The 14204-nt window shown below is 40.9% G+C and overlaps 1 long non-coding RNA gene across 1 annotated transcript in view; it reads left to right on the top strand.

Moving 5' to 3' along the window:
* The first annotated feature begins 1286 nt into the window (after positions 1–1286).
* LOC118012198 overlaps positions 1287–14204 on the top strand; it is a 55043-nt gene continuing 42125 nt past the window's right edge. Inside the window, exons 1-3 of the long non-coding RNA XR_004679633.1 lie at positions 1287–1609; positions 6240–6319; positions 6732–6818. This is a non-coding gene — a long non-coding RNA (uncharacterized LOC118012198). The remainder of the gene's footprint in view (positions 1610–6239; positions 6320–6731; positions 6819–14204) is intronic.

The following is a 14204-nucleotide window of genomic DNA, read 5'->3' as shown; positions in this document are numbered from 1 at the left end:
AACTGGAAGACTGGCAAACTCTTGATTGGACATCCTGTTCTTTGGCCCTGCTAACCTTGGTCTGCAGGTACAGGGCTGCAGCTGGAGATCTTGACATCTGTTTCTCAGCCCAGGTCCCAAACACAATTTCTTGACAACTATATTAGCGAAAGCATTTAACCTGGACTCACAAGAGCATTAAAAGCAGAGCCAATTTGTTGAGTGGGTCTGATTTCCCAAATGAGGGAATCCTTCTATGGCAGAGTGTGGGCTGGCTCTAGACAAAGAGGTTTTTTGTCATGGAGCCCGAAGGGTGTATAGTAGTAACTTCTGAGGAGAGAGTAAAAAAACCTACATATTCGAAGCAAACCTAGTAGGACAGTATAACCTAAGGGTGAAGTTAGTCAAGCAGAGGCTAACCGGGAGAGGCTATGGCATCTCCTCAGACACAGTGTGAATGTAGATGGACCTAGAAGTGAGATCTGTAGCTTCCAGGAAGGGGGCGGGGGGAGATGAGGACTACCAATAAAAAATTAGGCCCCAGAAGACAGACAAATGCAATCCCTACTTGCAACCCTCGTGTATTCACTGCATAAATGAGCAACTGGTAAAATCACCTGACTGTAATGACTAATTTTTAACACCTATCTTTGGCTAAATTCCATTCAAAGAATACAGAGATATACCAATGTATCTTTTTATTATAAACTTTAAAATGTTTTAATTTTCAACCAGTGGTTTTAGTATTATTTTAGGTCATGCATGGTGCTTACCCAAACTCCAGTATAATGCCCAGAATATCCCCTGGAATTCAAATTTGGTGTTATGCCGAAGCCTGCTACAGGATTTCATTTTGATACTTGATCCTGAATATCAGATGTCGATCGACGTATCCTCCTCGTTTCCAACAAATGCCAAACCCTCAAAGCAGCACCACACATGTGACTTGTTTATGACAGCTTTGCTCCTCAGGCTCTTTTAGGTCCCCAGAAGGTAAGCTCCCCGAGGGCAGGCCAAGCCCGGAGCATTTGCGTTCACTGGCTTCTCATGCTGGGTAAGCACCATGCTCGCTCAACAGATAATAAGTGCTAATGGATTTCCTCTATCCTTAGAAGTGTATTTACCAAAAAAAAAAAAAAAAAGAGGGAAAGAGAAAAATTTTAAGTGGAAGCAGAATAAAGAAAATAAATATCATAGGATGAGAGAACCTGAGTGATTTCCCCATTTAGGGAACTATGTGCTTAGCACATAAACAAGGTAGGTAGCTGTTTAAAAAGAGAGAAGTAAAAAAGTCTGTAGCATGTTTTGTCTTTTCAGAATTCCCCAACTATAATTTATTACTTCAGATTTTCTTGAGAGTTTTTCTCTGTACTCTCCAATTACCCTGTGAATACCATCACTAAAGGATGAATCTGGCACTTCTGCTTTCTGAAATAGCCCTGGTACCACATGGAGATGCAATTCTCTGGCTTTCAGTTTCCATTTGGTAATAGCCCCACGCACATCAAGTCTGACGGGCCATTTATTGCTTTTGGCAGCAGAGTGAGGTCTGTGTGCAAGAATGGCCAATGAGGGAAACTCCACAGAAGAATTTGGAGAAGAGTAGCCTGGCCTCGTTGTGAAAGAGGAGGTAAGGGATCAGGAACTCTGGATGCTTGCTAAGGAAGATGGCAACTGAGAGAGCTATTGCTAAGCCACGGGAACACTTCTGGCATGCTCCCTCCCCCAGAAAATGGAGGGGAGCCCATTGCTCTCCTCCTGCATCCCTTAGGTCCCCAATCCCATTGCTTGCTCAACAAATATTCTGTGAAGGGAAAGGGCAGACCTTTAGCATCACCAAGAATAACTTAGTACATGGAGAAAAGCAGTCCTATCACATAGCAATTACTCAGGGAGCAGAGTCTGAGGTCTTCAGTTGTATTTCTGAATGAAAAGTTTACTTTAAGGTGGAAATATACTTGGCATCTTTAATCAGTGCCCTGTAAAACGGGCTCAATGGCATTTCTTTATGCCACCCAGATGTTATAAGGATTAATTAACGCTTTTAAAGTGTGGGCTTGAAATCAAAGTGATTTCAACTTGAACCAAATGGAAGGCATTTCCAACAACAGGCATATATCTATCTGTGTTAAACACTAAGGAATTTCCCTTTTTTCTCTGCTGAAATTTAAAAACCCTAAACAACAGATGTTTTCAAGCCTACTCTGTAACTCTAGTTATTGACGGCTGAAACAGTGCTCATATAAATTCTGTAAGACTTAGTAATTTCTTGCAGAATCTGCTTCCTTAGGGAAAAGTGCTCCTTGGCTATTTTAAGCAGTTAGTTGCATGTTCTCTGAGTGAGTCTACTGTCATAGCAACTGATTTACCACAGAAAAACAAGAAAGTGCCCTAAGTCAGAAGTGCGTTTCCGTCTCCTTAGTTTGGGAATTTTTCCTTGGCTCTTAGAATTAAATTTTGTGACTCAGATATCTATCATGGAAAATTTCAGCTAATGAATGATAATTCTGTGGCAGTTTTTAAAATTTCTGAAGGGCCAGATTTAATGGATCTTCAGATGCTATGGTTTAGCGCTAAAGGTTGGGAGAGCACACCAACCAGAATACCAGAAAATCATGACAGAGGGATGGGAAAATGAACCCTGTGAGTCTATGTAAATGTATCCAGAAAATTCAGATTTAAAAAAAGAACCCAGATCAGTCAGAAATTTAAGCCTTATCTGGATTCCTTAATTTAATTTAATTTATTTTGAGAGAGAGAGAGAGAAGGAGAGAGGGAGAGGGCACACATGGGGGGGTGGGGACAAAGCGGGGAGGGGCAGAGGGGGAGAGAGAGAGAAAATCTTAAGCAGGCTCCACCTCAGTGTGGAGCCCACTGTGGGGCTCTATCTCTGACCCTGAGATCATGACCTGAGCTGAAATCAAGAGTCGGACGCTTAACTGACTGAGCCACCCAGGCGCCCCTGGATTACCTTAATTTTAATCACTTTATGGTTAATCTGACCCCACATGGAATTATAAACTGATTTATGTATTCCAAAAGAGTTAGTAAAACAACCAACCAGTGGTCTAACAAAGCAGTCTCGCACAATGAGACACGGTTTGAAGGGGAAAACAAAGTTTTCCTCTGTAACAGCTAAGTTTTCTAAAGTTACAAAGTATTTGTATAACATGGCATAGACAAATCTATATATATTCACCAAATCTAACTGTTAGACTTGGGAAAACACTTAGCTTACCTCTTTAAAAAAAGGTGGGGTATTAAGAGAAAGGAAATACACATCTGAAATCATGTATCTGAAACCTTCAGGGTCCAGAAGTATTTTGTAATTTAGGATTTTTTGGCTCTTGGGTAGGTAAAAAGGTAAATATACCATATCATACATAAAACCCTGAGTGAGATCTGGACAGCACCCTGTGATAAAGCAAATTGATATTTCAGCAGTGAAATGTATGAAAATTCACACTGACTGTGATCAATAAAGATCAAAAATAGCCTCGAGTCAGTTCAGGGCAGGTTTTGTTGCTAAATGAGGTTAGGTCTGGCCAGGATTTGATATCAAATGAGTTATAAAAAGTCTTTCATTTATCAAACCTCTTTGGACTTCAAAATTGGTGTGGAAGGGATTGTTACTCTGTATGCTTTATGCAGTGACTAGCATACTTCTCTGTCTCTACATGGAGTAAAGCAGAAAGCATGTACTGTCCGGAAGAGACAATAGGTGAATTAAGGAGTGGTAGAGCTACAAGTTAGCAAGGGGAAATAGTGATATTTAGGAACATCTGCTTTCCAGCAGAACGTTCTTTATGTTTCTAATAAAAACAGGAAGCTGAGAGGTTGGAAGAACTTAGCTGTGTGATGGTGAGTCTTGTGTTATGTTGGCACAAAGGAGGGCAATCGTGCGGTAAGAAAGTGAAATCGGGAACAGTGGGATGTGTAGCAATGATAGGTATGGTTATGTGACAGGCATGTTTGTGGAGAGGCAAAGAATAAGGAATTCTGCATCAATGAACAGATGTCCTGAGTTCAAACTTGATACCATTACTTGCTTAACCCATGTCTTACTGTCCCCATCTGTGAAATGGGGAGAATAATGTCATAGAGTTGTTAGGAGTCACCAATCAAATAAAACCTGTAAAATACTTAGCACAGTGCCCGGTGCATGGTTAGCAATAAAAAATTAAATTAAATTAAATTAAATTAAAAAGTTAACTGTTTGTTACTAAAGGTAAAGATAGAAATATCTCACTCATCCAGCGTGTCTAATTAACATCAACTGTGTCATGGGATTCCATGTAAATACACAGTGTTTTCTACCTGCAGTACACCTCTGATGGGGCCACTCTGATGAGAAAAACACATTTGAGAGATGTTTCTTGAATAGGAATCTTGCTTCAGTTATACTTTAACATAAGCAAGAGGGGGTTTTTGTTGTTAAAGGAACTGACTTCCCTACTCTGACCCACTGCCCTGACCTTTCCACTTTCTTTTGTGTGATCGTGGTTTTAAAGCAACCAGTGTATTAGGCCCCAGAATTCTGTTACAACTGAGTTCAGAAAACTATTTATTTTTCTTCTATAGTTTTCTGAATTAATCTTATTTCTTGGTTGTCATATCTCATAACTCACAACTTTCTATGTATTGAATTTTGGGCTTTCTCTTTCCCCTTCCCCGCAAAGCTACATACCTGCGAGAGAGCCAGCCTTTCCTCTTTTTTCCCCTGAATTTTCACTGCAAAACCAATTCATATACTTTGTTGACTTTTGTTGTGTGTGTGCGTGTGTGAAGTAAACAACTAAAGGGGGAAAATCTCTTGTGAACTTTCCTAATTTCAAGGACTCCATCCTACTTTCCAGGGATAATTGATGCTAACCATTAGGATTGTGTTCTTCTAAACAACATTCTGTGTATAAAATACAACATTCATATCCTCTATGCCAGGGAGGAATTTGCTGTTGATTTGGCAAAAATGACCTTCTGTACGTACTGTTCTGCAGCTTGCTTTTTTTCCTGTCTAACCATGGGCATCCTCTCCTATTGTTACTGTTCCCATTATTTGTAATAAGTTACATTCTTTTAAATATAATTGTGTATTGTTATTAACACATTCCTTCGTTCACTGAAGTAATATTTACTGATCATGGAAATGAGGAAAATATGTGTTGCCTGCTATGTGAAATGCAAGTTTTGAGAGACACAGTTTCGGTCCCCTGGCTGCTTATAATCTGGGAGGAGAAATAAGATGGGGACACATGTAACTACATATTAAGGTACAGAATTTGTAAATTTAGATTTTGGTTACCCTGTCGGTCAGAAGAAAGTAAATTAACTTTTGGAAGGGCTGGTCAGGAAGGGTTTTTAGGAGATTTTGGATTCAAATTGCATCTGTAAAGATTGGTTGGATTTCAACTGATGTAAAAGAGGCAGAAAAAATACCTTTCACCTAACCTCTGAGAGAAGAAAATGTAAAAGATATATGTAAAAGAGGGCCATAATCCAGATGCACTGATTGTAAAACACTTCCTGATTTCAGAGATACTAAAAAGTGGGATAAATGTACAAATTAAATCAAGAAAATATAGTATTTGGTTAATTTGACTGGAATGGCAGATTTCTAGAAGGTAAAACTGATAGAAAAATCTGGAAAAATAAATGGAAATCAGATCATGGGGAGTCTTGAATGCCAGGGGAAATTTGAAACCTTGTATGTAATTTACTTCCAGATTCTTCTTTTCTTCTTATCACAAGCTATTAGAATTTAGGAAGAGACCAGATACACTAGTCTTAAAACATAAGAGTCTATATTCTGGAGGATTTATTTAAACGATGTCTTTAAAACTGTTGGTGCATTTTGGCAGGCCCTCCCATTACAGACTGTTTCTTTTTTCCATAAAGAGATAAACATTTTACATCAATGTACTCATGTGCTAGGCACCAAGATGTCAGTAATGAACAAGACAGTCTGACCCTCACATGCTCATGGCCTGGTTAATGAATTTCCAGTACCATCTCTCCACTTCCCAGACATCCGTGTAAGATTTGGCTGGCCTATCAATCATTAAAAATATCCATCTCCTCTGATGTCTTGGCCTTGTTTCTTGTTTGCGGTTATGATTTCCTGCTTGCTCTGCTGAACTGTGACTTCTTGAAATCTGCACACCCTTTCTTAACACCTAGGGGACGTTTTTCCCCACTGAGCTTTTTTTTATTCAAAGCAGAACTATTTACAAATGAGCTTTTATTTTTATTTTTTTTTATAGCATCTCTGTAATTATTTTACTAAAGGAGAAAATACTGGATTTTGATTCCCTTGATGTCAACGAGGACAACTACAATGAAGGTGATGATGGAATGCAGATGGAGTTAGAAATGTGCTAAATATCCCCTGTGGAAGATGTTTATAACAACAAACACACATGGAGAAAACCTCTATTTGAATTAGGCATGAAACTCAGTATAGGATTTTTCATTTGCTTGAGGGTTTAACCCCTTTACTCTGATGAAATGTCCCTCTTTATCCCTGATAATATTCCTTCTTGTGGAATCTACCTTGTCTCTTGTTAAATAGCTGTTCTAGTAGCCTCCAAGATGGTCCCCTATGATCCCCACCCCCTGGTATAGACCCTCTTGTGTAGTCCTCTCTCCCATTGTACCAAAATGGGCCTGTGTGGCTAATAAAATATGATAAAAGTAAAGTTATTTCCCTTCTGGGATTAGATGATAAAAGTCTGTGACTTCTCTTTCTCTCTCAGAACACTTCCTCTGAGGGAAATCATGTCATGAGCAGCCCTATGGAGAATCCAAGCAGCAAGGAGCTGAAGCCTTCTGCCAACCACTGGGTAAGTGGGTTTGGAGGCAGATTCTCCAGGCCCAGCCAAGCCAAGGAGTCTAACTCCTAGACTGGGAGAGACCATGAACAAGAACACCCAGCTAAGCCACCCACAGATTCTTAATACACAAAACTACGAGATAATAAATGTTTGTTGTTTGAAACAGGTGCATTTGGGGCAATTTGTCACACAGCAATGGATAACTTATACACTTAGCTTTCCTTTGATTTGTATTCCCATGGTGTTTTTGAGGGTCCCAATAACTACCCCAAGTTTGATGATTGGCCAAAAGGACTCACAAGACTCAAGAGAAGGTTATATTCACAGCTAACATTGACTATAGTAAGAGATACCTGAGTCAAGCAGCAAGGAAGATATTTTCACTGGGCAGAGTTCAGACATATTCAGTTTAGGCTTCAGAGCCTTTCAACAGAGGCCACACATGACATGCTTTCTCTCCAACAGCAACTGATAAGAACATGTCTGGAATGTGTCTACACAGGGAATCCTGCTGGAGTCTTAGGGTCCAAGGCTTTTTTGGCGCGCTGGTCCCATGAGCATATCTTGCTCTGCTATCAGCCGTGGCAACTGAAACTCAGGACCTCAACAATGAAACTAGGTGCACATCATTAATTTGGATATTTGTGCAAAGCAACTTGACAAGCTAGTCCAGCCCAGCCCATTGTTCCAGGTGTACACAAACAAAATCATCATCTGACATCTAAGGGCCCTATTCCTAGTGGTTGGCCAATGGTCATCCATGGTTCCAGATTCTTCTGGAGATAGGCAAGGAATAAACAACCAGATCTGTGATTAACCCTCTCCTCACTAGAGGTGGCTGCCAGTTAGCATCAACTGCCAAATACACAGACGAATGAGACTTCAGAACATTCCAGCCCCTAGACTTCAAATCTTCTAACTTGGGCCCCCAAAACTGTGAAGCAGAAACAAGCATTCCCCACTGTGATCTGGCAGAATTCCCGATTCACAAACATGATAAGAAGTAATAAATGATTATTGTCTGAAGCCACCAAGTTTTGGAAGCAGTGCATTATGCAGCAATGGGTAAACAATACAGGGTAATATTTTCTTGTTTATTTGCAAATCTGACATTTTTAAAAAAGGATTTTATTTATTTATTTGAGAGAGAGCCAGAGCACAAGCAGGGGGAGGGGCAGTGGGAGAGGGAAAAGCAGACTTCCCATTGAGCAGGGAGCCTGACAAATCTGGCCATCTTCTATTGGATGCCCAATGTGAATTTTATGTCTCGGGGCACTGGATTTTGTTGTATTTCATTACATAGTGTTAGATTTAGTTCATTGTTAGCTAAGTTACTGTGAGTTTGTAGAATCTTTTTGAGGATTGTTTTTAAGTTTGTTAGGGCGAGTGCCGAGCAGCCTTTAGCTTAGGGCTAATTTATCCCCGCTACTAAACTGGTAACTTTCTCACACTATTTCAGAGATTGGCAAACGCTTTTGGTAAGGGGCCATATGTAATATTTTAGGGTTTATTTGCTGTATATAATCTCTGTTGCCTATTTTTCTTTGTGTATATTTTGTAACTTTTTAAAAAATATAATAATAATTCTTAGTTTGCAATTTTCAAAAACCATCTGTGGGCTGGATTTGGACTGTGGGCTGTAGTTTGCCAACCCTGCCTCATCTAATGGCCTTTGCATTCCACTCTAGAACATGAATTATTTCCAGCCCTGTATGAGTTCCAAAAACTTTTCTGCTTACTCATTCTCCTGGTTCTTTCCCCACCCCTGGCACCATGGCCTCTCTGACCTCTGATCTCTCTCTTTCCCACTCAGTAAGACCTTGGGCTCTGTCTGGGTTTCCCTTTCCCCATGTCACAGCCTGGATATGGCCTCTAGAAATAAGCTGGCTCAATCTCAGGGGTCACCTCCTTTATTCCTCTCCTCTCAGGGATCACAGGCTGTGCTTCTTATTTTTCAATTTCTTGAAATTGTTTCATTGTTTTCTTTTCTAGCTGATTCAGATGGAGGTTAAATTCAGCCTTTGCTACTCCATCTTGGGAAGAATCTTTATTCATTCTTGAATTAAGTTATTATCAGTGCTTGTGTTTTTATTTGCGTACATATACTTACTCCTATGGGTTGGTTTCTACCTATATTGAATATAAATTTCTAACTATTTAGTTCTGTTAATGTCTTTATTCTTAAACACGGAACTATATCCACACACATGCAGATCATCATAAAGCCATCAATAAAAGCTGTATGTCAGTGACCCTAGACCTACCAGGTTTCTAGTTGGGACAAATCTTAAATGATCTAGCTGATCTGGGTCCAACTCTAGACCTCTATGGAATTTCCTTCTTCAACATCCTTAGTAGTAAACATATCCTTCTGAAGGACACATTCCACTTTTTAAGATAGCCTATTTCATTGTTGGACAGCAAGTAATTGTCAGACAATGTATGTTATAATGAGCTAAAATGTAATTCTTAGTAACAATGACTTTTAGTTTTTACTGAATTTGTGTTTAACCTGTATCCAGAGGACCTTTTCTTATCAACTCCTTTTAGCCCTCATTGTGCATTTTTGATTCAATCTACAGGTATGTCTTATGCTAGGCTCTGTGCTGAGCTTGGGCTTGCAGGGGTGAGAAAAGGAAGATAATATCTTGGTCTCATGCATCTTTTAGTTTGATGGCAGAAGTGGGAATGTAATAAGCAACTGCGCAAATATGGGTGAAATTACAGTGTTCTGTGTGCCGCAAAGAAGTGTGATGCGATGACACTGTATAGATGAGCATTGACCTGATCAGGGAAGTTAGAGAGGACAGTCTTGAGGGAGTATGAGTTGAGATCCAAGAGCCAAGTAGGAGATAGTCTGACTAAAGGGGTGAGAGCTTCCAGAAAGAGGGAACAGCCTTGTCAAAGGTACTGGGGCAAAAAAGAGCAATTGGTGTTAAATCTAAATGCAGGACTTCCAGATGACCCTCTTAAATGCTCTACTTACTCAATGAATACATGCAATCTCAGAAATACCACTATGTGACCAAAAACACATTTCTGATATTTTGGGGATATCTGTAGGGAAACAGATTTTATTTTGCCATAAACATACTTTGGATTGCCCTTTGCAGTATTATTGTCCCCACCTTAGATTTTGCGAAGCTTGAAGCTTATACTTTTGGGGGGCCCTCTTTAAGACAAATAATACAAATGTTGGATACTGAGTTAAGTACAGGGCTTGGAAGAGGTCCTTGCAATTGAGAGGCCCTGACTTGACACTTCATTAATTTCAAGGTAAATAAATCTACCTCCTGCCTTATTCAAAGGGTGCATAACCACTGATTGGTAATGTTATTGAGGGAGTTCAGTATGTTGTGTGGAAATCTGGACTTGATACACCTCAAAGATTCCCCAAATGCAAAGATTTTGTGTTTATTTGGCTCTTAACTTTGAGAAGTGAATAGGTCAGAGTTTGACTTTTTGTAGTCTTCACCCCCTAGCTGTTTATAGAATGAATTGTCTGACAGCCGAACAATGGTGTCATGTTTGGACGGAGTGGATGGGTATGGGTGGGGGTATGTTTCTTAACAGTTTTTCTTTGTTTTGTTTCATTTTTTGAGAGGGATAGAGGGTTGGGGGGACAGAGTGAGAGGGAGAGAGAGAACCTTAAGCAGGCTCCATGCCCAGTGCGGAGCCCCATCTCACAACCCTGAGATCATGACCTGAGCCCAAAATCAAGAGTCTGACGCTGAGTCGGAGCCACCCAGGCACCCTGTGGGTATGTTTCTTTTTAGTTCTGAATTAAATGCATCTGAAAGTTAAATGTCTAGCTTCAGCCTCTAGCCAGTTGTTTTGTTCTAGCACCTAAATCCCAAGCCATAGAATCTGAACTAAAGAGGTTTCTGAATTGATGCCTGGGTTTGAATCCCATACTAACCAATGTGTGTATGTGGTGAACATGTCAGGAGTGGCCCAGAGATAGCACCTCGACCCTCTTCCCCAACGAGTCACCTCATATCCAGTTCTGCTGAGAAGAGGAGGATGGAGGAGAGGAGATGGGTGTTTTAGTGCATGGCCGTCTTACCTGCCGCATCCATTGTCTGCATCATTGTCAGAAAGGAAGGAGGACACGTTACAAATAAACTCATCACTCCCCCCTCGAACGAACACAAACAAACACAGAACCCTCAGAATCAATTATGCTCTGAATCATTATTATAAAGCAGGAATAATACTAACAACAAGAAAATAATAACAGAGGCACTGTGACCGAGGTGCTTTTGCATTCCCAGGCTAACTGTGTGGGCAGGTCATAAAGCTCTTAGCAAACCTTAATTAGAGCTCAGAGTTACATGGTTAAAGTTCCTGCCATTCTGGTCACCAGAGAAATAAAATTAGGTGAGGCTATGTGGTCGATCTGCGGACACCTAGTCATCCTCATCTGTAATGGCTTTTCCAGTCTGTCAGGTTTTTTGGAATCTGACTTGTTAGCAGCTCTGCCAGGCCCTCTCCCTGGCTTGCAGGTACTCAGGTTTGGAGCTAATGTGTTGATGTCAGCTCATTGCCCCAGGGCTCAGCCATGCCAAGTCTGGACCTGTTTGCTTTTTTTTTTTGGAGTGAGTCTGTAAGGGACATCTCTGAGCCCATGGATAACAGTCCTGGAGCCAGGTAGGCTCTATGTGAGCACTCGGCAGGCATGATGTGCAAACAAAGACAGTACTTTTTAGTAGGAGATAATTGACCGCAAATGGCTCCATGTTGGTTTAAATTTTTTCTACTTTAATATCTAGAAACAGTTAAAAAATGTATTTTTGCTATTTATGTATTCTTAGAAACAACCACTTTTAAGAGGACCCACAAATTTTAGGGCTGGTAAGGGAAAAAGAAATAAAGTCTCCTTGAAGATATGTGAAGACTTGGAACTTCCCTGCCCTGTGTGTTCCCTACCCCACTCAGACTTCTGGAGTGCTTTTGTGCCCCCTGAGGACGAGGCAGTTCTTCCTCAGGCTGGGGGCTCTGGGACTAATGATGACCTAATTTCCCAAACACCCACAGTTTCCATTAATATTATCTATCCACACGTATGTTGATGCAAATCTGCCCCAAATCTATGTGATTTATTTTGTCCCAACAATCAGGAGGAGGGACAATATTGTCTTATTAGACAAGGAGTGATTGCCTTTTATTTATCCTAAAACAACCCTTTTCAAAATCCAATGGCCTTCATTAGGTCTGAAACTCTGGGGTGTGGAGAACCAGCCCCTTCCACCCAGACTTCATGTGTGTAGTTTCAAAAACTATAGTTCTATTCCTTCTCACTCGCCTTTGCCTGGTCTCATATCTCCTCATTTCTTAGTCCCTTTTTTCCCTTTACATTTTCATTGTCTTCCTCTGGGCCTTCTCTCTTTCATTGATGCCTTCCTTAGATTACTGAAATCAGAATTTCACATACACATTCATCTTTCATTGTGTTTTTTTTTTTAATTTGATGAGTTCCGATATATTCTTTTTTTCTTATTAACATATAATGTATTATTTGTTTCAGAGGTACAGGTCTGTGATTCATCAGTCTTACAAAATTCACAGCACTCACCACAACACATACCCTCCCCAATGTCCATCCCCCAGCCACCCCATCCCTCCCACCCCCCACCACTCCAGCAACCCTCAGTTCGTTTCCTGAGATTAAGCGGTTTTTATCGGAGGGTACCCTAACAATTTACCTTTATGCTTTTTAAAAAATGTTTTGTGTATAAAAATTCCCAGTTTATGGCTTTTTTTTTTTTTTTTTTTTTTGTCTAATACATTGATTTAGGAAACAGGTGACAATGACTCCTGGTGCTCTTCTTAAATTTTAACTGATAGCTCAGAAGTTATCTTCCTGTAGGTGAAACATTTTTCCCCTCAAATTCTTAATTATTCTTGTATACGGGGAAGCTCATTCCACTTTCTGCTTGTAGTGTCCAATCATCTCTTCCATGAGTTGACACTGTACTACCTGGAAAACCATTGTTATGAATAATTTACCAACAGTTTAAATAAAAGTGTTGTTCTAAGACATGTGCTTGGCAAGGGTAGCTTCTAATGTTATCCAGTCCAGGTGTTAACACCGGGATGCTACACTGTGGGAACAAAGCTGCTGGGTTAGTGTCTCAGTTTGCTAGGGCTGACATACAAAGTACCATTGACTGGGTGGCTTAAACAAAAGAAATTTATTTCCTAACAATTCTGGAGCCTAGAAGTCCAAGATCAAGTTGTCACCAGGGTTGGTTTCTTTCTTTCTTTCTTTTTAAAGATTTCCTTTATTTATTTGTCAGAGAGAGAGAGAGCACAGGCAGGGGGAGCAGCAGGCAGAGGGGGAAGCAGGCTTCCCACTGAGCAGGGAGCCCGATGGGGGACTCGATCCCAGGACCCTGGGATCATGACCTGAGCTGAAGGCAGACGCTTAACCCACTGAGTCACCCAGGCGCCCCAGGGTTGGTTTCTTTCGAGGCCTCTTTCTGTAGCTTGTAGATGGCTCTCCTCTTCCCGTGTCTTCACACCATCTCCTCTATGTTCATCTGTGCTCTGACCTCTTTTTATAAAGACACCAGTCATTGCATGAGGGCCCACTCTAGTAAGTCATGTTAACTTAATGATCTCTCTAAAGACCCTATCTCCAAATATAATCAAGCTCTGAGATACTGGAGATTAGGGTTTCAGTATATAAATTTGGGGGCAGGGATACAATTCAGCCCCTAACAGTATATTATCAACCCCTCAGGTAGAGGCCAGATTCCCCGCAACAACAATGACCTCCAAAACATAGCCCCAAACCCTCAAAGTCTGCAAAAGTCAGCCTGTGGAGCGCCAGGAGGGCCAGAAGCTTCAGGCCCCCTCTGACTTTACAGACTCTCCATAACAAATGTAAACAAGCTGCTTATCTGATTCCCCAAGCACCAGCAGACCAGCAGAGTAACCACCAACCAGAAAGAAAGCCAGGCTGCGAGGGGCAGATGTGCCAACCGCAGCAGGAAGTGGCTCGAGCCCCGACGAGGCAGCAGGAGAACCTTAAAAGGGCAAAAATGTATTGTCACTTGCCACGCGGTGCACCGAGAGCAGATAATAGCAATGCCTCTGAATTGTCAGGAGTAGGTAACATGACTCTCAAAGACCTAGAGTAGAAGCCCATGGAAATTTTCCCATTAAATATAGTAAAAATCAGGCATTGGAAGGAGACGAACTTTGGTTGTTAGAATAATTCACCTATGCGAAATGAAAATTTCCCAGTTCTACTGGGTAAATGCTTCTTTCTATAGATGGCAGACAAGGTCCTGCTTGGAATTCATGAAGATTTTGCTATAATCCTGAACATGAGCGTGTGAAAAAAAGCTCTGGGGGCTTTCTATCCCAGTGGTCCTCGGGTTGAGACTT

The sequence above is a fragment of the Mirounga leonina genome, unplaced genomic scaffold, assembly GCF_011800145.1.
Source record: "Mirounga leonina isolate KUSES-001 unplaced genomic scaffold, KU_Mleo_1.0 Mir_151, whole genome shotgun sequence".
Taxonomy (NCBI): domain Eukaryota; kingdom Metazoa; phylum Chordata; class Mammalia; order Carnivora; family Phocidae; genus Mirounga; species Mirounga leonina.
Note: the sequence above shows the minus strand (reverse complement) of the source record. Positions and strands in the feature narration are given on the sequence as shown.